Here is a 26,240-nt window from a genome sequence, read left to right on the forward strand (position 1 = left end):
AAGTACATTTTATATGCATAGAAGAGCTAAACAACATTTCTTTCTTTCTCCCCACTTGTTTGCTTGCTATAGTACTACTTGTTTTGCAAGATGTTTTAGTTGTTTAGAAGTTTGAAAATTTTTTCTGTCCTGAAATAGTAATTTTAACACCCAGAAATGTGCGTTTTTTGAAGTTTTCAAAAAATTACAAAAATTATACCGCTGGTCTTATTTTTCGAAATGCAACCTGGGAGTGCCTGGGGCTGACCAGTGGGGCACCCCAGGGCTGGCCCCCATGGGCCGGCGCGGCCAAGGAGGGGGGCGCGCCACCATGTGGTGAGGGCCCCACCTGGCCCCACTCAGTCATCTCTTCCACTCATTCCACTCTCTCTCCCGAAAAAACTCGTACCAGTTCATTCTCACTCGCGTTTTTGCCCGAGAGCTCAGGATTTCTCGATCTCCTTACTCAGCCCAGATTTCTGTCTGAAATTTGGCACATTTGTTCTCCGGTATGTGACTCCTCCGATTATCCAAATGGAATTTTGTCTGGTTGAGTATATCTTGAGTATTTTGCTGCTGTAGGTGACATGTTAAGTGAGTTTGCATGCTTGTTCTAAGTTGTAAAAATTAGTTTTGATGCATGTTTAGTACTCTACCAAGTTCCTATAGTAGTTTTCCTCATTTATATTTCTCAAAATCAACTTTTATAATGATTGTTGAAAAATTTCAGAAAATGGAGTGGAATAGACACCAACTCAACCAACATGAATTGGAGGTACATGAAGTTATGAGAGTCCACCGTGAAGAGGGAGTATACTCCTCCTACTACCCATGCACCGATCTCATGAGGAGTGCGGGAATTTTTCAGGATGTTCAAAATCTGATTTCTAATGCAGGGTTGGAAGATTTTGTTGTTGGTGAACCTTACCAATATGCAAAACTAACCATGTCAGTGGTGCAGGATTTTGAATTCCATTGGTCCCAATCTAACCCCATGGTTCGATATAAAATCTACAATAAAATTATCAACTTTCCCTTTGATGATTTTTGTGCAGCTATTAAAGTGCCACAATGGGGATCATGTGAGAAGATTAGGGGGCTGCCGCAGGAACTCTTGAGTCTATACAAGATGATCTGTCAAGGGAGAAGCTTCTCAGATGAGAGTGGTAAAATTCGTAGTATTCAACTCTCAGCTATTCGCTATTTTGCTTACTTTATCACCAAGTGCGTACTTGCTAGAAAGAATGCAAATAAGTTATCCATCCATGATTTGGTTTTCTTAGCTGCTGCATTGCAACGTGATAGAACTTATAATTTGGGTGCTTTGATAGCTTTTAGGCTTGCTACTAACCGTGATAAAGGAGAAATTTGTGGAGGTCTCATTGCCTCTCGTTTGCTAGCTATGCATGGTGTAGAACCTCACCCTCTTGATGTTCAGCTCTCTATAGAGAAACTTGATATTGTTTCCATGATAAAACATGACTTTGTTTCTAATTGGTCTAACTTGAATAACCTGTCCTATGAGATAACATTTTTCAAGAAAAAGTGGAGAGTAACTAAATCTGAAAGGCTAGTTGGATTGCCTGCACCTGCTTTGTTTAACCTTGGTTCCAGGGAAAATTGGTCGGTCACAGAAGATGAACTTGATGCATACATAGAGAGGAGCGGCCATCATGCAGGGGACGGCATGGAGGAGGCCGAGGAACCCCTCGACTTGTCATCCGATGCAGCAAGTTCTTCACATCAGCACTTTGGGCATGTGGAGCCTTCATCCTTTTCTGCTGCACAGGGATCTTATTATGACCACGCCATGTATGATCCACCGGCGTGGAACCCTGACCCTTGATGGGGTTGATCTCCACTTAGGCCAAAAGCCTAAGCTTGGGGGGAGGTATGCCGGCATCACTCATTCATTGCATATTACTATTGCCGGTCATTTGTATATACTTGTTTCGCTTCTTTTGGTTGTTTCTCTTTCGGTTATTTTTATTTCAGTAGGCTCTTATTTTAGTTTTTGAAGGTTGTTACTACTGTAGTAACCTTTACTTTTACCTTTTTATTTCATTTGTGTACCGATAGTTGCCTCTAATATGAGGAAGATGATATTTGGGGAAGTGCTGTCTAAAAAACAGATTCTGGACTGATACTAAAAAAATTCTTAAAAATAGCCAGAACGTTATTTTGAGCAGCCAATTTTTGTACATGTTCCCCAGGTTATCATCTAACTTTCATTAGTTGATCACTTTTCGCGTTGAACAGCGGAAGATTTTCGTAAAAAATGATTACTGTACTGCTATCAAGTTTGACGGATTTCTGCTGCTTTGCTTTTATGTGACTCTTTTAGTTTTCATTCTCTTGTTTTTGCTTTGTTTCTTTCCTAAAACACAAAAAGACCAAAAATATTTCTGTTGTTTCTCTTTACCATTTGTTTATTTGGTTTCTCGTTCCTATTTTGCTTTATTTACTACCGTTGGTTTGCTATGAGAAAATCCAAAAAGATTTTACTTTGTTTGCTTGTTTCCTTTTGTTCTTGTTTCCAATTCGAAAACACCAAAAATATTTGTTGTTCTTCTTTGGTTTTGTAAAGTTCACTATGGAGTTCAGCGGTCTTCGGTGGTTGGAGCTTGGTTTTCATTCCATCTTATTTAAGCCACACAAGTGAAAGGCAATAATGACGACCTACGACAACTCGACTGTGGTGAGAGGCTGGTATGAACTCTATTTGTTTTCATTTTTGTACATATACTCATCCATGTGAGCATGCTTAGTTGGTTCATGTGAGGTATATGTCATTTAATGAAAGTCTAGTAGTTCATGATCTCTCATGTTTAGTTCCAATTTATTAATATGAGTAGCATGTCATGAATACTTGCTTGCATTGTTTTATTCATAGATAGGTATGACATTGTGGTATCCTCCTCTGAATAATTCATTTGAATCGACTTGGCACATGCTCACGCATGCATATGACTGAAACAAAAGTCAATTAAGCATCGGTGATTTACTTTGCTTCAGAGTTCTTGTATCACTTTTATGCCTCCGTTAATTTTATTTTGTCGCAAGCATGATTATGACAGTTATTGCTCTCTTGATTGTCGCTTCCCAGTCTATTGCTAGCCTTCACTTGTACTGAGCGGGAATACTGCTCGTGCTTCCAAACCCCTGAAAACCAAGTTATTCCAAAGTGTCCACCATAAATACCTATGCATGGCATTTCAAACCATTCCAAGTAAATTTTCATGTGCTACCTTTAAAACCTTCAAAGTACTTCTCAATTTGTGTCAATGTTTTATAGCTCATGAGGAAGTATGTGGTGTTATCTTTCAACCTTGTCATTTACTCCTGACAGACTTTCACCAATGGACTAGTGGCATATCCGCTTATCCAATAATTTTGCAAAAAGAGCTGGCAACGGGGTGCCCAGCCCCAATTAATTAACTTTCATTAATAATTCTCTTCACATGTTCTGCCCTGATTTATCAGTAAGCAACTTAATTTGCAAATAGACTCTCCTCCATGGTATGTGAATGTTGGAAGGCACCCGAGGATTCGGTTAGCCATGGCTTGTGTACGCAAAGGTTGGGGGGAGTGTCATCCATAATGAAACTAAAATACATGTGTAAACAAAAGAGAAGAGGGATGATTTACCTTGCTGGTAGAGATAACGTCCTTCATGGGAGCCGCTCTTGAAAGTCTGGTTGACGAGGTAGTCAGAGTACCCACTACCATTCGTTGACAACAACAAACACCTCTCAAAACAATTTTACTCCTGTTTTTAAAATGAAAAGCTCTAGCACATGTTAATCCCTGCTTCCCTCTGCGAAGGGTCAATCTTTTACTTTTATGATTGAGTCACCATCCTTTCCTTGAGCACCTTCTTGAGAGCATAATTGTCATTCTTAGTGTAATATGCTTGTCCCAGAATATGGTTAACTGTGGTATAACTTTGATGCTTTTATCTTTGATAATCTTTACTTCTAGTCTTTCCATGAAATTCAGAGGTGCCTGGGCATTTATGTTTTGCTATGCAAATACGGGCAAGCGAGATACCACTTTATCATATCTTTTTATGAACATTGCAATCCTGCTGATAGATATGATTCATGATGCTTATTATTAGTTTGTTGGTATCTTTTTCATGATTGACATAACTATTAGATGACTTTATTTGCATGTATCTTATTATGAATTGCCTAAGTACTCGTCCATATCATGAGAATATTTACATCATATGAACAAATGTGTTCGTGAAAGTTCTTTTATCGCACTCAGTTGTTAACTGAATTGCTTGAGGACAAGCAATAAGCTAAGCTTGGGGGGAGTTGATACGTCCAAAACGTATCTACTTTCCCGAACACTTTTGCTATTGTTTTGCCTCTAATTTGTGTATTTTGGATACAACTAACACGGACTAACGCTGTTTTCAGCAGAATTGCCCTGGTGTCTTATTTTTGTGCAGAAACTCAACTTTCAGGAAAATCCCCGGATATAATTGCAATGGGCCTATTTTCACAGAAGATTGACGGAGCCAGAAGATGAGACGGAGGGAGGCCACGAGGCGCCCACCCCACAAGGCGGCGCGGTGGGCCCCTAGGCCACGCTGCCCTATGGTGGGGTCGCCTCGGTCACCCCCCGACGCTCCCCTCCGGACTACTTAAGGCTTTCGACCTAAAAACGCACGGGGGATCGACGAAATTGCCAGAAGACATCCAGAACTCCGCCGCCATCGCGAAACTCCGTCTCGGGATCAGAAACTCCGTTCTGGCACCCTGCCGGGACGGGGAATTGGAGGAGATCATCGCCATCATCACCACCGATGCCTCTCCATCGACCATCCATGTTTCCCCCATCCATGTGTGAGTAAATCCCCGCTGTAGGCTGTAGGGGATGGTAGGGATTGGATGAGATTGTTCATGTAATAGCATAAGATTGTTAGGGCATAGTGCCTAGTATCCGTTGTTGGTACTTTTATGATATTGTTGCAACTTGTTATGCTTAATGCTTGTCACTAGGGCCCGAGTGCCATGATTTCAGATCTGAACATGTTATTGATTCATGATGATATTCATTGTTTTATGATCTTACCTGCAAGTTGTATACACATATTGCTGTCCGAAACCCGAGGCCCCAAAGTGACAGAAATTGGGACAACCGGAGGGGAAGGCTGTGATATGAGGATCACATGTGTTCACGGAGTGTTAATGCTTTGCTCCGGTGCTCTATTAAAAGGAGTACCTTAATTACCAGTAGATTCCCTAGAGGCCCGGCTGCCACCGGCTGGTAGGACAATAGATGTTGTGCAAGTTTCTCATTACGAGCACGTACGACTATATACGGAACACATGCCTATGGTTATTTAGTACTTGGATACTGTTTTATTACTATCTGCAAATGCCCTGCCTTGATTGTTACATGAGTTCTCTTATCCATGCAGCGCCCGTTCATCCATCCCTGTGCCTACAGTATTTTAATCCTGCTGTTTACTATAATCACTACTGCTGCTTATATTTTGTAACATCCCAAGTTTCAACAATAATAAACAAGAAAGAGAAATTACCCAAACCCCAAAATGTGCAATTAACAAAAACTTTTTCTATGCATATAGTGCCACATATAGATATATGCATTTGAGTGATATTCTTTTGTGCAATTGCCATGATGAGTGTTAGTATGTTGAAACATTGCTATGTGAACCCTAAGCAAGATCACTAAACCCTAATTTGAGGGGAAATGGAGAAAATGAGAAAAACTCATTTCTCACTCACATACACAATATGCAATTTAGCAAATCCTCAACCAAGGCCAAGATTGCTTGCTCCCTTGCTTCTAAAATACTTCAATGTGATAAACTAACACAATTGCACCCTTGAACCAAGAATCAAATGCAAAGAAATCAAAATTCTCACATACATATGATAATGGCCACTTGTCACAAAAATATTTTCTTCACCTCTTTACCCCCCTGGTTTTCTCAATTCTTGAACTAAACTTGGTCAACCAAAGCCATGTCATCCAAGACCATGTCAAGGTGAGCAACTTTGATGTTGACCATCATGGCTAGAGTTGACTAGGTTGACCAGAATAAAAGTGACAAGAGGGGATGCTGAAATAAAGAGAAGATTATGTCACTTTTGACATTTTGCAAAACAACTCCAAATTGAGTGCCACCACCACCAATACTTCACATTATTTATATAAATGAGATTCCCCAAAAAGATTTCCAAAATTCAAAAGAAAAGTTCATGCGGCCATTGTGTCGAACAGGTGGCAGGCATCATTTCCAAATTGAGACACACACTATTACACACTGGTTTCTTCCCTAAACCCCTTTAATTCTTGATCATCACACTCTCTTACAACCCCTGCTTCACCCCAGTACCTTGCTTGATCGGTTAAAGTGAGAGGAGAGGGAAAGAAAACCTAGTCTAATGCACACCGTGGCCATGCCGGCCACCTTTGGCATCTCCACCTCCAGCCCTCATCTCAACTCTTGCCCTTGTCCTAGAGCATCTACACAGCACAAGGACACGAATGGTACAAGCCCCTGCAACGCCACGGCTCTACTTTGGCCGGAACGCCCGCGTCCAGAACCTTGCCAGCACGCGCCCGTGCACGCGGTGAGCGCGCACTGGCAGCGCCAGGACGTCGCCCACTTGATCGCCACCGTCCTCGCCCTGCATCCCTACCGCGGCGTTGAGCAGCTACTCCCCGCCCTCTACACGCTAGACGAGCGCCCGTGCCTGCCCTGCACCGTCGCCGTCGTCCTCGACCAAATGATGCCGCGCGCCCAGTGACAGACTTTGCAAAAGCTCGAGCAATCCCGTCGCACTTTCTCTGCGCCAGCTAGCCGTTGAGCATCGCCAGGACGACGCCTACACGCTGCCGTCCTCGCCTTGCCCTTTCGACCACCGTAGACGCCGTGCCATGGACGCCCCTTCGCAACACCCCGCGGCATCCTCCATCCGCTATAAATAGGGGAGCTCTGAGCTCCATTTCTTCACACAACTCGCTCCCCTCCCTTCTCTGAACAAGCTCCCCACCTCAATTTGGCACCACCTCGCCGGAGCAGAAGCAATCGGGAGCTGAGGTCCACCGGAGCCCGCGGAAGCTCTGCTTCGATTGGCGCTTCCCCGAGCGCCGCCGCTGCTCCCAGGGCTTCCCCATCTACTACACCTTCTCCGCGCCTACTGCCCGACCCCTGCACCGGCCTGGTACGCCCTCCGACCCCCTAGGCTCGCCGCCAGGGAGCCCGCTGCTCGTCGGAGAAGACGACGTTCTCACGCCGTCGGATCCTAGTCTAATCCTACGGCCTAACGCGCGCGTACCGATTCGGCGTTTAAAGAGGCGCCGACAGGTGGCCCCCACCCTGTCAGCGCGGCCCGAGCGCACCAGATGCGTGTTGGGCTGCGAAGTGGGTGTTTAAACCGTTTCGGCCCAGTAACGCTTCCCGCCTAAGCCCAAGAATTCAAATTTGGTTTAATCTTATTCAAATTTGCTCTGCTGAAGGTTTAGTAAATTTTGAATAGTTTGAATTCTGCCAAACCAAATTTAGCAAACTTTATACCGTTGGAAAGCCCATGAATTTATCTATCCAATGCCACTGGCCCCATCTCCTTTTTAATTATAGATTTAATTTGACAAAAAAGACAAGACAGGGACTTTTGAACATTCAAACTTTATTTAAAATTCAACCAGAATAGATTTTGAAGTAATTCCAATTCTAATAAATCACAAATGATGTCCTCTAATTGATTATGCAATAACATAGCCCTGTTGTTTGTATGATCATGGACTAGATCAAATAGAATGGCTATGTAGTCATTTCTAGAGCTTTTTAAATTGGAATTCAAACTCAACCCTAATATGACAGTTACCTCTCATTTAAATTTTGATCCTAAGTACTAATAACCAGGGGGAATGACTTAGGCTAATGAACCCTTGAGAATTATTACTTAGAGATTTTAATTCATTTAGAGGTTAAGTATTAAAACTATGTGAAGTGTAGCACTTCAATTAAATTGAACTCACATATAATAGATATGAAATGTTGACTTTGGGTCAACCTATATTTCATACCTTATTATTATATGAAGAGATTAAATCTTAATATTAGGTAATGAAAAGAAATGAATTCCTTTAAAGACCTACATACCAATTTCAAGAAATAGGAGTAATGAGAGGAAGTTAATTTCTTTCAAATAAAGACTAATCAAATAATCCACCATGCCATGTTTGATTGATACTAGGACTAGTGTGTGAACCCTTTGGAGTGTTTCTAGTATAGTATGTGAGCTTGGTTTAGTATTTATACCTCGTATTAGTATATAGACGCTAGTAACGAGGAATACCAAGAGGAGGAGGGCTACTCTCAGGAAGAAGAAGAGAACTTCGATAACTACCCAGCTCAAGGCAAGCTAACCCTTGCTAAACACAAGTGCTTAGCTCTACAAGAGCAAAGGCACCATCACACTTTACTTTTATGTATTACCTATCCCATGTTTTTACCTACTTTTACTTTTGCTTATTTATCTCAAAGTACCTTTTTGATTGATGATTCAATTGGTCTAGAGTAGAAAAATACTTGGAATGGATTAGCACCACTCAAAGCTAGATAGCACCCCTCATATAGTTGCTAGTGCTAATCAATTAAAATTGACTACTCTAGATGGGAACATGGTGAAGTGAAATGACTTTGAAAGAAAGTAAAGTGGAGGTGGTTTTTGAACAAGAGAAGATGGTGATTTTTGATAAAATAGATGATTGAGTTTGAATGCGATACCTTTCCAATTATACAAGTACCCCCACAATACCTGATTATGGGTAGGGCTTAACTAGAAACTTGTGTATTTTAGTATGGGTTCCCTCTTAACAAACATCATAGGGGTTACGCTGCGGCTGCCTCCGTTACTTGTGGATTGAGGTTGAAATGAGGTGAATGTACGGCCCAAGCCCTGTGCAGTTCCCGGGTTAACTGCGGTTTCCACCGGGAGGCCAAGCTCATGGGGAGAGGTGCTCATACTAGCATATATAAGTGAAAGGTTTCGATTGATGATCCGCGTACTGTGTTACGATGATTCGGGGTTATCCTCGACGGATGAAATCAAAAGTTGTGGCACAAGAGTACAACCTCTGCAGAGTGTTAAACCTATTCGAATAGCCGTGTCCACGGTTACGGACGATTGGAAAGGCCATACTACCTCCGTTATCATTAAAATGTTTTGATTCTAGAAATGAATGGTGGATTGAAAGGTGACATTTTGGTGAACCATAATGAGTTGTGGGAATGACACTAATGTTCCCACTTGAGTTAGTCTAGCACATGATATAGGCTTTTACCAAAGATTTATGAAACTAAAACTTGGCTTTATGCAAATCAACCTAGAGCTTAGTATCCCCTTACACTTATTGAGTTTTTATCTTAGAGTTAGTTTGCGAGTACTTTAAAAGTACTCATGGCTTTGCCCTGGCTATTCCAATGCCAGACTATGAAGGAGAGCACCAGTATCAGGATGACGGACAACAGGACGTCTACGATAACTAGGATCGTCTTCTAACGTCAAGCGTTGTCTGTGGAATAGATCGTCCACTACTACTTCGCTTCCGCTACTATTTGTGATGTTGAACAATATATTCGTGTAATATTGGATCATGTGATCTATGGTTGTAAGACAATATGTGTTGTAATAAATGATGACTCTATGCTACTTACTATTATGTCTCGCAAAAACATTATTCCTGGGATTGCGATGTACGGCATAATAGGCATCTGGACTTAAAAATCCGGGTGTTGACAAGTTGGTATCAGAGCCATTGTTTGACCTTAGGAGACCCTAGTTAGAATGGACGCTCAAAAACTTAGTTTCAAATTCCATGATTTGACTAGTTATGAAAACCTTATTCACCTTCTTACCTTGAAGAGTCTTTTACAAACTTTAAATTCATGCCCTTCTTCTAAGTGAATTAAAATTTGGAACACTTGCACTTATCTAACTTAATCATCTCATCTCTCTACAGATGGATCACGTCGTGGACGCGCAGCCCTTTCTCCAGGTCGAGTTCTATCGGTTGGGGAACGGTGGAGAGATCATCTTCGAGAGGGACCTCTTCTCCCTCTCGTAGTTCCTCGGCGCCCACCACCGGAAGTCTTTGGCGGAATGCCGAATGACCAACCCGGTGGTCAACTTGATGGGTGATCATGGTGGACCTTCGTGGAAGGTTCACACTCCCAATGAGCGCAAGGATCCGATTCTCCTTCGGGGAGAACAACTCGGGCGGATGGTCTCGCAAGGGGACTTCAGAAGGACTCGCACGTACGTGCGAGCAAAACTTCATGGACTTCACGGATAGTCGCTTTGTGCACTATGCAAGGCACAACTCCCTCGGAGTGCCAATGAACCTGCCGTCGCACCCGCAACTTCGCCACCATGTTGATCATCTTGACTTCATGCTGAGCGAGACCCGCATCGACCTCGACAACTCCCGCGAATACGCCAACCACACTCACATCCAGTTGGCGCAGCAGGCGGACACCATCAGGGTGATCGCCGGAGAACGCAGGGCACTCCGCCGTGCCAACCAGAAGAAGGATCACGCCATCAACCGCCTGAAGGCCAGGATCGCCACTCTGAAGGCGACCATCGCTGCCCAAGCTGAGCAGATTCAGGAGCTGGAAGGCGAAGGTGAAGGGGAGAACATCCAGGGGGACGGCTACTCCTACGTCAGCAATGACAACGACTACGAGGAGGAGGAAGACGACGACCTGGAGTTCCACCCTTACGAGGATGGCCACGAGCACCTCGATGCCGGGGTAGACTGTAACGGTCCAGGGTAGTACCCCTATAGATTTTGTTTGTTATTTTTCTTTTATGCATCATCATGCATCATGCATCATATCATCCATGTTTGTTCTTACAAATAAAATTATTTTATAAATCCTATATTATTTTGTTTTGTTTCCTCTCATATGGTTTCTATGTAAAACTTTTCCTCATCTTTTCTTTTAATAACACTCTAACACCAAACCTACCTAACCAATAAAATTATTTTTAAATGTTCAAAATTCAAAATAAATATTTGTACTGCTTTGGTTTGGTTTGAAATGGTTTTCCAAATCTGGTTTTAAAACAAAGAAAGAAAAAGGTTTGAAAAAACCCTAATCTAACCTAACCTACCGGAGCAGCCCAGCAGCCCATCTAGTTCCACCCCGGAGGCCTGCCTCTCCCTTTTTTTTTCCGCGACCACCTCCCCTCTTTTTCCTTGGCCCAGCCCGGCCTGCTTACCCTTTCGATGAGAAAAGTATCTCCCTCCGTTGTCGTCTACCTCCTCACGAAGATGGCGTGGAGAGCCTGTGGTCCTCTCCCTCTCAACCACCACCGCTCCTGCGTTGCCCTCCCCTTTTTAATCCATGTGCCAAACCCTAGCCCCTCTCCCCTCCTGCCGCCGCCACTTCCTCTGTCTCCCCCTCCACCTTCTTCTTCTTCTTCACGCAAGGATACAGAGAAGAAACGAACAAACAAACCATGGCCGGCCTTACAGTGACCTCGACCATGCCGTCGCCACAGGTGCTCCCTCGCCGAGCTGAGACGACCAGAGGAACCGCACCATCGTCCTCTCCATCTTCCCCAAAGGAATCGAGCCGGGGCATCTCCAATCACCCCCAAATTCGCCAATTCCATCTCCGATGTCGGCGAGAAACTCGACGAATCCGGCCGTCTCCGACCTCCCCCGCCATCTCTGACCTTCTCCTCACGATCCTGGTGAGTTTCCCGTCCTCCCGAGCTTCTCCACGACCTCCCTCTCTCTCCCTAGCGTGCTCTCATCGTTGGCTGCTGCCCGCCGCTGCAGGTACCCGTCGCCGGCGGCGCTCCGGTGGGTCCCTGGCACCATGACCGCCACCAGAAAGTTCCCCATGTTCTTCCGCTTCAAACGCGCTATCTCTCGCATCCTGGCCCGCCCCGAATCGCCGGATCGATGCTCTACAGTATTGTTTTCCGTCCGCCATGGTCATATCCTGGAAGTCCGGCCTGTGCTACCTCATATTGTTGTACGCCTGGTACTGTTCATCAACCCTCTACCAGCCCAGCTGGTTCGGCCCTGGTTCCATACCAGCAGATCCCGAGTTCAAATCCCATTGGTGTGTTTTAACCCAACCTTTTTATGTTCTTTTCCATCAGATCTGGCGTCTACTGGACCTTGGCCCATTTCTCTCCCGGTGTAGCCATCGCCCACGCGCAGCAGCCCGCTAATCATCGCCTCACGCGGGCCAGAGCTGGTCCGGCCCTCTCCCTTCTCTGTTTTCTTGTTCTTTTATTTTTGTTTTGCAAAATCTTGCTAAAATCGTATCTCTCAAACCGTAACTCGAAATAAAATGTGTTATATATGAAAATTGATCAGAAAAACGTGAGGAACATGAATATGCCATTCATATGCTTGTTTGCATCTCGCATCATGTCGCGCGTTGATAGTTATGCATGTTCACCTAATATATATGCGGAGTATTTCGGATACCGACTATGGATTTCCCCGCTCCGTTTAATATTGAAGTAGCCCACCCCTGCCATGTATGCCATGCTAATCAACACTGAACTTTGTCGGTAGAAATGCAACTCCAACCTAATTTGTTTGTCCGGGGTTCCGACTCCGATTAATATGGATAAGTTGCACCGCCGCATCATGTTTGCCATGCATATCATATCATGATCATGCTGATCCTTATATCCGTAGTAGTAAGACTTGCATGCGTTGTGTGTTCCAGCATTTGCTTCTTCTCGGATAGGATCACGAAGTGATGATGTGAGATACGACGAGTTCTCCGACAAGTTCTCCTGCTGACTTTTCACAAAGTGAGCCCACCCCTTCACCTATTTTACTTTTACATGCTCTTTTGATCTATTGCTATCCTTATGTTGCGATTCTGTTGTGTCACGTGTCCTATCCACCTGTTACCTATATGTCCGAGATACACCTCCTCGCCCTACCTATTGTTTGTTGTTTGCCAGCTTTGCGAGTCGTAGGCGAGTTTAGGGTCTTGTTGATATCTCGAGATGTTCGGGATATCTTGTTGGGAGGTTATCACATGCTATATCTTTTGTTGGAGATAATCACACTTTACTTTATTGTTAACAACTAAAATTGTAAGCAGAGGCATCATGAGCCCCTTTGCGAAAGCATCTAACTTTGACTTGCTAATGTCCCCTAGGACCCGAGTTCTTGTTATCTGTTCCGAGATTGAGCGCTCTACCCGTACGTGGGGGAGTGGGACCCCCATCACCCACTACCTTTCCTCGAGTCTGTTTATTGGGAGCCACAACCTTGGTTTTATTTGCCCATATGCACGATGCACGATTTACTTCTGTTGCCTTCGGGTGTTTATATTATGTATTGTACTCATCTCGTGGAACGATTAGCGGCAGAGTTGTTCACACTTAGCTTAGCCGTTGGCACAAACCTCTGGGTCCGTATCGGATGCACGGCCGAACTTCGTCACGGGTAGCTTAGCGGGGTGGCTCCCCTTAAACTTTCTCTTGCATTGGGAACGGTCTTGATGTGAGACTCCACCGTAGTAAGTGGGTTCGAGCATGCGTATGGTTACATTTGGGCAACCCTGCGGTGTACATCTTATCGATAAGCCGTGTCATGGTTATGGACGACTTGGAATTGTATAGCTTGATCATAGAACAACTTACACCGTTATTTTGTTGCTAATAATCTGATAATAACTTGCGTAGTAATATAGCCTTACTACAACCGTTACCCAATAAAACTTGTCCACCGTTGAGTGCCTTTTACATTGCCTCTTCGCAATTGTTGGAGGGGATATGTGTAATCGGCTGGGTTATGTTTGTGTAGTATTTATCTGTTACCTTGTGCGCTCTCTTATCTTCTCTGAGTAGACGGATGTTGTAGCGTGTCTCTATTGGATAGTAGCTTTGCTGCCGCTAAACTCCACATATAGCCGGGTGAAGTTTATACCGCCCACCGAGCATAAATGGTCTTGTCTCGCAAGTACGTGCCAATGGTACTTACCCTCGCCTTTCTTTTCTTTTTGTCTCCTCCCCCTTTTGTCGACAGCCGATGGCCCGACTTTGTGACAGTACGAGATGACGACGTTAGCAAGGTTACCCTTCCGCTTGGCACAGGCGGGGTTATGGACGCCACTGGTTATCTTCAGGACTCTTAGTCCAATTTGTATCTTGTCCGTACTCGGATGTATTTGATCTTCTGTATGATTTGGATCTTTGTATATATCTATTTGTATCTTGACTCGTTGGAGTTGTTGTTGTAATATATGTATCTTGTGGGCTCTATTGTAATCCTGTTGTAATGCTACCGCTCGTGTTAATTCCTCTGGCATCACGTGTGTGATTTGTCGCGCACGTCGTGTCGGAGGGCGTCACAAGTTGGTATCAGAGCTCAGGTTGACGGTACCCCACTAGTCCAGCCTGTAGGATAACCTTGCCAACGGACGTTGTTGTGTCTAGTGTCAAAACTATTTTCTGAAAATTCGTTGGATAGATCTGATTAGCTCTATTTTTCTCCTTGTGCCATTCTTGCTCCTCTTATCCTTGCGAGTTTTGAATCTCCTCTTATCTGTTTCTCCGAGTCTTAGGTCTCTACGTGGGTTGGACGATCTTTACCTTTCACCTATTAGTTCTGATCTTCGGAGGTCCCGACGCAAATGCATCATCAACATCAGAACCACGACTTCTTGTTAGTGGTGTCGCCGATCTACGTGGAGCAAGAACTCTTGTTAGTGGTGTCGAGGAGATCGACACGTCGCCAGAAGATCCGATAGTCCACCTCTCTCCCCCGTACCTTGACGTGGAACCTCGGGGCGAGGTTCCTTGTTAGTGGTGTCGATTGTAACGGTCCAGGGTAGTACCCCTATAGATTTTGTTTGTTATTTTTCTTTTATGCATCATCATGCATCATGCATCATATCATCCATGTTTGTTCTTACAAATAAAATTATTTTATAAATCCTATATTATTTTGTTTTGTTTCCTCTCATATGGTTTCTATGTAAAACTTTTCCTCATCTTTTCTTTTAATAACACTCTAACACCAAACCTACCTAACCAATAAAATTATTTTTAAATGTTCAAAATTCAAAATAAATATTTGTACTGCTTTGGTTTGGTTTGAAATGGTTTTCCAAATCTGGTTTTAAAACAAAGAAAGAAAAAGGTTTGAAAAAACCCTAATCTAACCTAACCTACCGGAGCAGCCCAGCAGCCCATCTAGTTCCACCCCGGAGGCCTGCCTCTCCCTTTTTTTTTCCGCGACCACCTCCCCTCTTTTTCCTTGGCCCAGCCCGGCCTGCTTACCCTTTCGATGAGAAAAGTATCTCCCTCCGTTGTCGTCTACCTCCTCACGAAGATGGCGTGGAGAGCCTGTGGTCCTCTCCCTCTCAACCACCACCGCTCCTGCGTTGCCCTCCCCTTTTTAATCCATGTGCCAAACCCTAGCCCCTCTCCCCTCCTGCCGCCGCCACTTCCTCTGTCTCCCCCTCCACCTTCTTCTTCTTCTTCACGCAAGGATACAGAGAAGAAACGAACAAACAAACCATGGCCGGCCTTACAGTGACCTCGACCATGCCGTCGCCACAGGTGCTCCCTCGCCGAGCTGAGACGACCAGAGGAACCGCACCATCGTCCTCTCCATCTTCCCCAAAGGAATCGAGCCGGGGCATCTCCAATCACCCCCAAATTCGCCAATTCCATCTCCGATGTCGGCGAGAAACTCGACGAATCCGGCCGTCTCCGACCTCCCCCGCCATCTCTGACCTTCTCCTCACGATCCTGGTGAGTTTCCCGTCCTCCCGAGCTTCTCCACGACCTCCCTCTCTCTCCCTAGCGTGCTCTCATCGTTGGCTGCTGCCCGCCGCTGCAGGTACCCGTCGCCGGCGGCGCTCCGGTGGGTCCCTGGCACCATGACCGCCACCAGAAAGTTCCCCATGTTCTTCCGCTTCAAACGCGCTATCTCTCGCATCCTGGCCCGCCCCGAATCGCCGGATCGATGCTCTACAGTATTGTTTTCCGTCCGCCATGGTCATATCCTGGAAGTCCGGCCTGTGCTACCTCATATTGTTGTACGCCTGGTACTGTTCATCAACCCTCTACCAGCCCAGCTGGTTCGGCCCTGGTTCCATACCAGCAGATCCCGAGTTCAAATCCCATTGGTGTGTTTTAACCCAACCTTTTTATGTTCTTTTCCATCAGATCTGGCGTCTACTGGACCTTGGCCCATTTCTCTCCCGGTGTAGCCATCGCCCACGCGCAGCAGCCCGCTAATCATCGCCTCACGCGGGCCAGAGCTGGTCCGGCCCTCTCCCTTCTCTGTTTTCTTGTTCTTTTATTTTTGTTTTGCAAAATCTTGCTAAAATCGTATCTCTCAAACCGTAACTCGAAATAAAATGTGTTATATATGAAAATTGATCAGAAAAACGTGAGGAACATGAATATGCCATTCATATGCTTGTTTGCATCTCGCATCATGTCGCGCGTTGATAGTTATGCATGTTCACCTAATATATATGCGGAGTATTTTAGGATCTGACTATGGATTTCCCGCTCCGTTTAATATTGAAGTAGCCCACCCCTGCCATGTATGCCATGCTAATCAACACTGAACTTTGTCGGTAGAAATGCAACTCCAACCTAATTTGTTTGTCCTGGTTAGACTCCGATTAATATGGATAAGTTGCACCGCCGCATCATGTTTGCCATGCATATCATATCATGATCATGCTGATCCTTATATCCGTAGTAGTAAGACTTGCATGCGTTGTGTGTTCCAGCATTTGCTTCTTCTCGGATAGGATCACGAAGTGATGATGTGAGATACGACGAGTTCTCCGACAAGTTCTCCTGCAGCTTTTCACAGGCGAGCCCACCCCTTCACCTATTTTACTTTTACATGCTCTTTTGATCTATTGCTATCCTTATGTTGCGATTCTGTTGTGTCACGTGTCCTATCCACCTGTTACCTATATGTCCGAGATACACCTCCTCGCCCTACCTATTGTTTGTTGTTTGCCGACTTTGCGAGTCGTAGGCGAGTTTAGGGTCTTGTTGATATCTCGAGATGTTCGGGATATCTTGTTGGGAAGGTTATCACATGCTATATCTTTTGTTGGAGATAATCACACTTTACTTTATTGTTAACAACTAAAATTGTAAGCGAGGCATCTGTGAGCCCCTTTGCGAAAGCATCTAACTTTGACTTGCTAATGTCCCCTAGGACCCGAGTTCTTGTTATACGTTCCGAGATTGAGCGCTCTACCCGTACGTGGGGAGTGGGACCCCCATCACCCACTACCTTTCCTCGAGTCTGTTTATTGGGAGCCACAACCTTGGTTTTATTTGCCCATATGCACGATGCACGATTTACTTACATTTGCCTTCGGGTGTTTATATTATGTATTGTACTCATCTCGTGGAACGATTAGCGACGACAGTTGTTCACACTTAGCTTAGCTGCTGGCACAAACCTCTGGGTCCGTATCGAATGCAGTAGAACTTCGTCACGGGTAGCTTAGTGGGGTGGCTCCCTTAAACTTTCTCTTGCATTGGGAACGGTCTTGATGTGAGACTCCACCTGTAGTAAGTGGGTTCGAGCATGCGTATGGTTACATTTGGGCAACCCCCCAGGTGTACATCTTATCGATAAGCCGTGTCCGCGGTTATGGACGACTTGGAATTGTATAGCTTGATCATAGAACAACTTACACCGTTATTTTGTTGCTAATAATCTGATAATAACTTGCGTAGTAATATAGCCTTACTACAACCGTTACCCAATAAAACTTGTCCACCGTTGAGTGCCTTTTACATTGCCTCTTCGCAATTGTTGGAGGGGAGATGGGTCATCGGGTGGGTTATGTTTGTGTAGTATTTATACATTACCTTGTGCGCTCTCTTATCTTCTCTGAGTAGACGGATGTTGTAGCGTGTCTCTATTGGATAGTAGCTTTGTTGCCGCTAAACTCCACATATAGCCAGGGTGAAGTTTATACCGCCCACCCGGCGAGCATAGTCGGTCTTGTCTCGCAAGTACGTGCCAATGGTACTTACCCTCGCCTTTCTTTTCTTTTTGTCTCCTCCCCTTTTGTCGACAGCCGATGGCCCGACTTTGACAGTACGAGATGACGACGTTAGCAAGGTTACCCTTCCGCTTGGCACAGGCGGGGTTATGGACGCCACTGGTTATCTTCAGGACTCTTAGTCCAATTTGTATCTTGTCCGTACTCGGATGTATTTGATCTTCTGTATGATTTGGATCTTTGTATATATCTATTTGTATCTTGACTCGTTGGAGTTGTTGTTGTAATATATGTATCTTGTGGGCTCTATTGTAATCCTGTTGTAATGCTACCGCTCGTGTTAATTCCTCTGGCATCACGTGTGTGATTTGTCGCGCACGTCGTGTCGGAGGGCGTCTCTGAATCGATATCGTGCGGATTTCGGCGGGATCGCTGGAATCCTCAGGGTACCGGTTCCGGGGCGTCACATAGACAATGTCTACCCTATCAACGTCGATGGCGAGTAGTCCCGTCTGAGCACTTGCGTCCCGTGTTATGTATCGGTCCTTTGTATCCGCCCCATGTATCGTAGTTTGTTGAAAGGGTTCTTAAAACCCTCCTGAACATTTGGCTTGTAATATGTGCTACCTCCATGACTATGTTTGTGTGTGTGTAATATTATTATTATTATGAATCAAGTTTTAAGTTGAAAATTTATCCCAAAATGAGCCATAGACATTTCCCTCTTATCTCATTATCCATATCCCTGTTCAGATGGCACCTCCAACTCGCAACATGACTCAGGAGGCGATGATGCAGATGTTGCAACAGATGTTGGCTGATAGAGAAGTTGAGAGGGCTGAACGACAAGCCAACCTAGCTGCACTTCAACAACTTGCTCAGGGCAACCAAGGCCACGAAACCACGACCACCCAGCGTCAAAGCAGAAAACCTTCCGAATACTAACCCACCTGTGTTCGGCAAGACAGAGGACCCCCTCGAGGCTGATGATTGGCTGCATCCTAGGGAGAACAATCTTGGGGGTGCCGGAGTGGAGGACCGGGGGAAGGTGTGGGTCGCCACCCACTTTCTGGCTGGACACACGTGCACGGTGGACAAGTACCGCGCCTTACATGCGGGGAACCCGATGACTTGGGAAGACTTCAAACTCAAGTTTAGCAAGTATCATGTGCCCCGGGTTTGATTAAGAAGATGAGGATGAGTTCAGGGAGGCGAAGCAAGGCGAGAATGACCGTGGTAGAATACCGCGACAAGTTCCTCACCTTGTCAAGGTACGCCCGGATGAGACGGACACCGTCGAGAAGAGGAAGGAGAGGTTTCGAATGGACCGCATGATGAGATGCGGTATCGCATCGATCAATATCCCCTTTCTTGACTTAGAAGCCCTCGTTGACTCCGCCATTCGGATGGAGGAAGATACACCAAGCCAATGAGAACGCAAGCGCCGTATGATGAACCAGAGTGGGCCCGACAACAACCACAAGTATCGCCCCAACTCGGGTGGAGGGTTCGCCCCAAGAAACAACAAGCCCCCGATGCGAATCCACGTCCGAGTTATCGGAACCGGAGTGGAGGAAACCCCGGATCAGAGGACACAACAACTACAACAACAACAACAACTTCAACCGCGCTCCACCTCGCGCCCCAACAATAACTCCAACAACTGCTCCAAGGAGGGAGTAACGCCTGTTCCCATCACCCCCAAGGACAAGTCCACCTACAAGCGCTACGAGTGCGGAGTAGCTGGGCACTTCTCCTATGAGTGCCCCAAGAAGCTCGCCAAGACCGCCGCCAACACCTCGGGCCTGCGCGGCCAGCAGCGTCGCGTCACCACCAACAAGAAGTTCGCCCCCAACAACCCGAACAACCGCAACGGCCGCCTCTACCACATGAATGCGAAGAAACTCAGAAGCCCCAGACGTTGTCTTTGGGTATGTTCTCTGTTAACTCAATACCCGCAAGAGTCTTTGTTTGATTAGAGCATCGCATTCATTCATTACCGAAGATTTTGCATGCACTAGTAAGATTCAACCCATCGGTTTGAAGCATGTCATGATAGTTCAAATACCGGATCAACAACTAAAGCTAGAAAAATTTGCAAAGATGTGCCAATCAGAATACATGAAATAGAATTCTATGCAAATTTGATTGTTTTGGGAGCCAAAGGTTTGGAAGTAGTCCTGGGAATGGACTGGATGGCGAAACATCATGGACTGATTGATTGTGCCAAGAAGGCCATCACCATGACTAGTAGCACCGGAATAATAGTCGAACACCTATCACGAAAGATGCCCCAAAGTTCACTGTAACCAAAGCCTAGCCAAACCCACCTTGGATCAGATCGGGGTCGTTTGTCGATATCACGATGTGTTCCAGGATGATCTACCGGTATGCCCCCGGATCGGGATATCGAGTTTATCATCGAGTTAATCCCCGGAACCGGACCTATAGCCCGAGAGCCTACGGCATGAACCCGGCAGAGTTAGTGGAATCGAAGAAGCAACCGGATGATATGCTATTCAAAGGTCTGATTCAACCAAGTGCGTCACCTTGGAGATCGCCGCTTTGTTTGTGGATAAAAAGGGACGGTGCCACTCGTTTGGTTACGGACTATCGTAAGCTTAACGATGTCACCATTAAGAACAAATATCCGTTGCCCAAGATAGAAGATCTGTTTGACCAGTGGCCAGGAGCTGAGTATTCTCCAAGATTGATCTGCGGACGGATACCATCGATTGAAGATTCGTGCCACCGATATCACCAAAGCGCCTTTACCACTAGATATGGATTGTATGAGTACAATGTCATGTCATTTGGATTGACCAATGCCCCCGCTTACTTCATGAATCTCATGAATAAGATCTTTATGAACTTCCTGGACAAGTTTGTGGTTGTCTTCATCGACGACATCCTCATATACTCCAAGTCCGAGGAAGAACATGAGCAACATTTGGAAGTGGTCCTAGATACCCTTCGGGAACATCAGTTGTATGCCAAGTTCAGCAAGTGTGAGTTCTGGTTGGATGAAGTAGGATTCTTGGGTCATATCTTGTCGGTAGGAGGAATTGCCGTGGACCCCGCAAAGATCAAGACTGTTGAAGAATGGAAAGCCCCAACCACCCAGACCGAAGTCCGTGCATTTCTCGGATTGGCGGGATATTACCGCCGATTCGTTAAAGGATTCTCGAGCATAGCAAGACCGATGACCCAACTGTTGAAGAAGGACCGGAAGTTCGAATGGACCGACAAGTGTGAAGAGAGCTTTCAACAGCTCAAGTTAAGGCCGACAACAGCCCCAATACCGGTGATGCCGGACATTACCAAGCCCTTCGATGTGTCTTGTGACGCCTCCAAGATTGGTCTTGGATGTGTCTTTGATGCAAGAAGGCAAAGTGATATCTTACCTATCAAGGCAGTGAAGCGGCATGAGCAGAACTATCCAACACATGACTTAGAGCTAGCGGCGGTGGTGTTAGCACCGAAAGTATGGCGTCATTACCTCATGGGTAATCGATGCGAGGTTTACTCGGATCACAAGAGCACAAGTATATCTTCACGCGAAGGAGCTGAATATGAGACAGTATGAGATGGATAGAGTTAATCAAGGATTACGACATGGAAATCCACTATCACCCCGGCAAGGCCAATGTGGTAGCAGATGCTCTGAGTAGACTGCCATGTCAGTTGAACTCCATGTTAGCAATAGAGCAACCTAGCCTGTTTGAAGAGTTTGAGCAGTTTTGGCTTGAACTGGTTAGCGAAGGATACCTCGCCAGCATTGAACTCCAACCCACCCTGGTTAGTCAGATCAAGGAAGCTCGAGAAAGGAAATGCTAGCATTGACGGAATCAAGAACCAAATAGCCGCCGGAAAGGCGCAGGATTCACCGTAGATGAAGAAGGAGTGCTATGGTATAACAAGCGCCTTTGCGTGCCATCGGACTCCGAGTTGAAGCAAGTTATCCCTGAAAGAAGCCCACGACACCACCTGTACTCCATTCACCCGGAGGAACCAAGATGTACCAGGATTTGAAGGAACAATTCGTGGCATGGAATGAAGAGAGAAATTGGAAGCTACATCGCCAAGTGTGACATCATCAAAGAGTCAAAGCGAACACCAACGCCCCGCAGAGCTGTTGCAACCCCTACTGATTCCCGAATGGAAGTGGGATTCCGTAGGAATGGACTTCATCACCGGACTGCCCAAGTCTAGTAAAGGAAATGATTCCATCCGGGTAGTGGTCGACAGATGACCAAAGTCGCCCACTTCATCCCCGTCAAGACCACCTATCAAGGACCGAGACTCGCGAGTTATATATCTCAAGGATAGTTAGCCTGCACGGAACCCCGAAGTCGATAGTATCCGACGAGAGGATCCCAATTCACCTCCCGATTCGCGGAAAGTACATGAAGGACTCGGAACTCGTCTGAATTTCAGCACAGCCTATCACCCGCAGACAGATGGACAGACTGAAAGAGTCAACCAAATATTAGAAGATATGTTAAGAGCATGTGTGCTAGAGTATGGATCTAAGTGGGAAGACTGCTTGCCGTACGCAGAATTCTCGTACAACAATAGCTACCAAGCCAGCTTGCAGATGGCCCCTTTCGAAGCACTGTACGGAAGGAAGTGCCGTACCCCTCTGAATTGGTCGGAAGTAGGAGAGAGTCAAATCTTTGGACCAGATATTCTCCGAGAAGCCGAAGAGAAGGTTCACAAGATCCGTGAGTACCTCAGGACAGCCCAATCAAGACAGAAGAGCTACGCCGACAAGAGACGCCGAGAGATGACCTTCGAGATCGGAGATTTCGTATATCTCAAAGTGTCCCCTCTTAAGGGAATGCAGAGATTTCAGCTTAGAGGAAAGCTCGCACCCCGATATGTCGGACCTTTCAAGGTCCTGAGTCGCCGAGGAGAAGTATCCTATCAGCTGGAGTTACCGGAAGAAATGTCAGTGGTGCACAATGTGTTTCACATCTCGCTACTCCGGAAGTGTTTAGAAGTGCCTGAGAAGACCGAAGTTTTCAAGAACATCGACCATCGAGCTGTGGATATCAACTCAGATCTGACATACCGCGAAGTACCTATTCGCATCCTGGAAGAAGCTTTCAGAACCACCCGTACCCGAAGTATCAAGTTTCTGAAGATCCAATGGAGTAATCACACCGAAGAAGAAGCCACTTGGGAGAGAGAAGACTTTATGAGGACTGAGTACCCAGATCTCTTTAGTACCTAGTTTTCTCAGATCTCGGGACGAGATCTTTTGTAAGGGGGAAGGGTTTGTAACATCCCAAGTTTCAACAATAATAAACAAGAAAGAGAAATTCCCCAAACCCCAAAATGTGCAATTAACAAAAACTTTTTCTATGCATATAGTGCCACATATAGATATATGCATTTGAGTGATATTCTTTTGTGCAATTGCCATGATGAGTGTTAGTATGTTGAAACATTGCTATGTGAACCCTAAGCAAGATCACTAAACCCTAATTTGAGGGGAAATGGAGAAAATGAGAAAAACTCATTTCTCACTCACATACACAATATGCAATTTAGCAAATCCTCAACCAAGGCCAAGATTGCTTGCTCCCTTGCTTCTAAAATACTTCAATGTGATAAACTAACACAATTGCACCCTTGAACCAAGAATCAAATGCAAAGAAATCAAAATTCTCACATACATATGATAATGGCCACTTGTCACAAAAATATTTTCTTCACCTCTTTACCCCCCTGGTTTTCTCAATTCTTGAACTAAACTTGGTCAACCAAAGCCATGTCATCCAAGACCATGTCAAGGTGAGCAACTTTGATGTTGACCATCATGGCTAGAGTTGACTAGGTTGACCAGAATAAAAGTGACAAGAGGGGATGCTGAAATAAAGAGAAGATTATGTCACTTTTGACATTTTGCAAAACAACTCCAAATTGAGTGCCACCACCACCAATACTTCACATTATTTATATAAATGAGATTCCCCAAAAAGATTTCCAAAATTCAAAAGAAAAGTTCATGCGGCCATTGTGTCGAACAGGTGGCAGGCATCATTTCCAAATTGAGACACACACTATTACACACTGGTTTCTTCCCTAAACCCCTTTAATTCTTGATCATCACACTCTCTTACAACCCCTGCTTCACCCCAGTACCTTGCTTGATCGGTTAAAGTGAGAGGAGAGGGAAAGAAAACCTAGTCTAATGCACACCGTGGCCATGCCGGCCACCTTTGGCATCTCCACCTCCAGCCCTCATCTCAACTCTTGCCCTTGTCCTAGAGCATCTACACAGCACAAGGACACGAATGGTACAAGCCCTGCAACGCCCACGGCTCTACTTTGGCCGGAACGCCCGCGTCCAGAACCTTGCCAGCACGCGCCCGTGCACGCGGTGAGCGCGCATCGGCAGCGCCAGGACGTCGCCCACTTGATCGCCACCGTCCTCGCCCTGCATCCCTACCGCGGCGTTGAGCAGCTACTCCCCGCCCTCTACACGCTAGACGAGCGCCCGTGCCTGCCCTGCACCGTCGCCGTCGTCCTCGACCAAATGATGCCGCGCGCCCGGTGAGACTCTGCAAAAGCTCGAGCAATCCCGTCGCACTTTCTCTGCGCCAGCTAGCCGTTGAGCATCGCCAGGACGACGCCTACACGCTGCCGTCCTCGCCTTGCCCTTTCGACCACCGTAGACGCCGCGCCATGGACGCCCCTTCGCAGCACCCCGCGGCATCCTCCATCCGCTATAAATAGGGAGCTCGAGCTCCATTTCTTCACACAACTCGCTCCCTCCCTTCTCTGAACAAGCTCCCCACCTCAATTTAGCACCACCTCGCCGGAGCGAAGCAATCGGGAGCCGAGGTCCGCCGGAGCCCGCGGAAGCTCTCGCCGATTGGCGCTTCCCCAGCGCCGCCGCTGCTCCCAGGGCTTCCCCATCTACTACACCTTCTCCGCGCCTCGCCCGACCTCGCACCTGCCGGCCCGTACGCCCTCCGACCCCCTAGGCTCGCCGCCAGGAGCCCGCCGCTCGTCGGAGAAGACGACGTTCACACGCCGTCGGATCCTAGTCTAATCCTACGGCCTAACGCGCGCGTACCGATTCGGCGTTTAAAGAGGCGCCGACAGTGGCCCCCACCCCGTCGGCGCGGCCCGAGCGCACCAGATGCGTGTTGGGCTGCGAAGTGGGTGTTTAAACCGTTTCGGCCCAGTAACGCTTCCCGCCTAAGCCCAAGAATTCAAATTTGGTTTAATCTTATTCAAATTTGCTCTGCTGAAGGTTTAGTAAATTTTGAATAGTTTGAATTCTGCCAAACCAAATTTAGCAAACTTTATACCGTTGGAAAGCCCATGAATTTATCTATCCAATGCCACTGGCCCCATCTCCTTTTTAATTATAGATTTAATTTGACAAAAAAGACAAGACAGGGACTTTTGAACATTCAAACTTTATTTAAAATTCAACCAGAATAGATTTTGAAGTAATTCCAATTCTAATAAATCAAAAATGATGTCCTCTAATTGATTATGCAATAACATAGCCCTGTTGTTTGTATGATCATGGACTAGATCAAATAGAATGGCTATGTAGTCATTTCTAGAGCTTTTTAAATTGGAATTCAAACTCAACCCTAATATGACAGTTACCTCTCATTTAAATTTTGATCCTAAGTACTAATAACCAGGGGGAATGACTTAGGCTAATGAACCCTTGAGAATTATTACTTAGAGATTTTAATTCATTTAGAGGTTAAGTATTAAAACTATGTGAAGTGTAGCACTTCAATTAAATTGAACTCACATATAATAGATATGAAATGTTGACTTTGGGTCAACCTATATTTCATACCTTATTATTATATGAAGAGATTAAATCTTAATATTAGGTAATGAAAAGAAATGAATTCCTTTAAAGACCTACATACCAATTTCAAGAAATAGGAGTAATGAGAGGAAGTTAATTTCTTTCAAATAAAGACTAATCAAATAATCCACCATGCCATGTTTGATTGATACTAGGACTAGTGTGTGAACCCTTTGGAGTGTTTCTAGTATAGTATGTGAGCTTGGTTTAGTATTTATACCTCGTATTCGTATATAGACGCTAGTAACGAGGAATACCAAGAGGAGGAGGGCTACTCTCAGGAAGAAGAAGAGAACTTCGATAACTACCCAGCTCAAGGCAAGCTAACCCTTGCTAAACACAAGTGCTTAGCTCTACAAGAGCAAA

The 26,240-nt window shown here is 45.6% G+C and overlaps 3 long non-coding RNA genes across 3 annotated transcripts in view; all 3 read left to right on the plus strand.

Annotated features, from left to right (window-relative positions):
• The window catches only part of LOC127305293 (uncharacterized), a 44,561-nt gene that overhangs the window by 12,564 nt on the left and 5,757 nt on the right, over positions 1–26,240 (plus strand). The window lies entirely within an intron of this gene.
• On the plus strand, positions 11,025–12,814 carry LOC127305292 (uncharacterized). The gene is made up of 4 exons (XR_007853804.2): positions 11,025–11,735; positions 11,824–12,031; positions 12,153–12,250; positions 12,734–12,814. It is a non-coding gene; the product is annotated as an uncharacterized lncRNA (long non-coding RNA).
• On the plus strand, positions 15,053–17,013 carry LOC139829842 (uncharacterized). Its single transcript, XR_007853800.2, has 4 exons — positions 15,053–15,782; positions 15,871–16,078; positions 16,200–16,297; positions 16,778–17,013. It is a non-coding gene; the product is annotated as an uncharacterized lncRNA (long non-coding RNA).

The sequence above is a fragment of the Lolium perenne genome, chromosome 6 (assembly GCF_019359855.2).
Source record: "Lolium perenne isolate Kyuss_39 chromosome 6, Kyuss_2.0, whole genome shotgun sequence".
Lineage (NCBI taxonomy): Eukaryota > Viridiplantae > Streptophyta > Magnoliopsida > Poales > Poaceae > Lolium > Lolium perenne.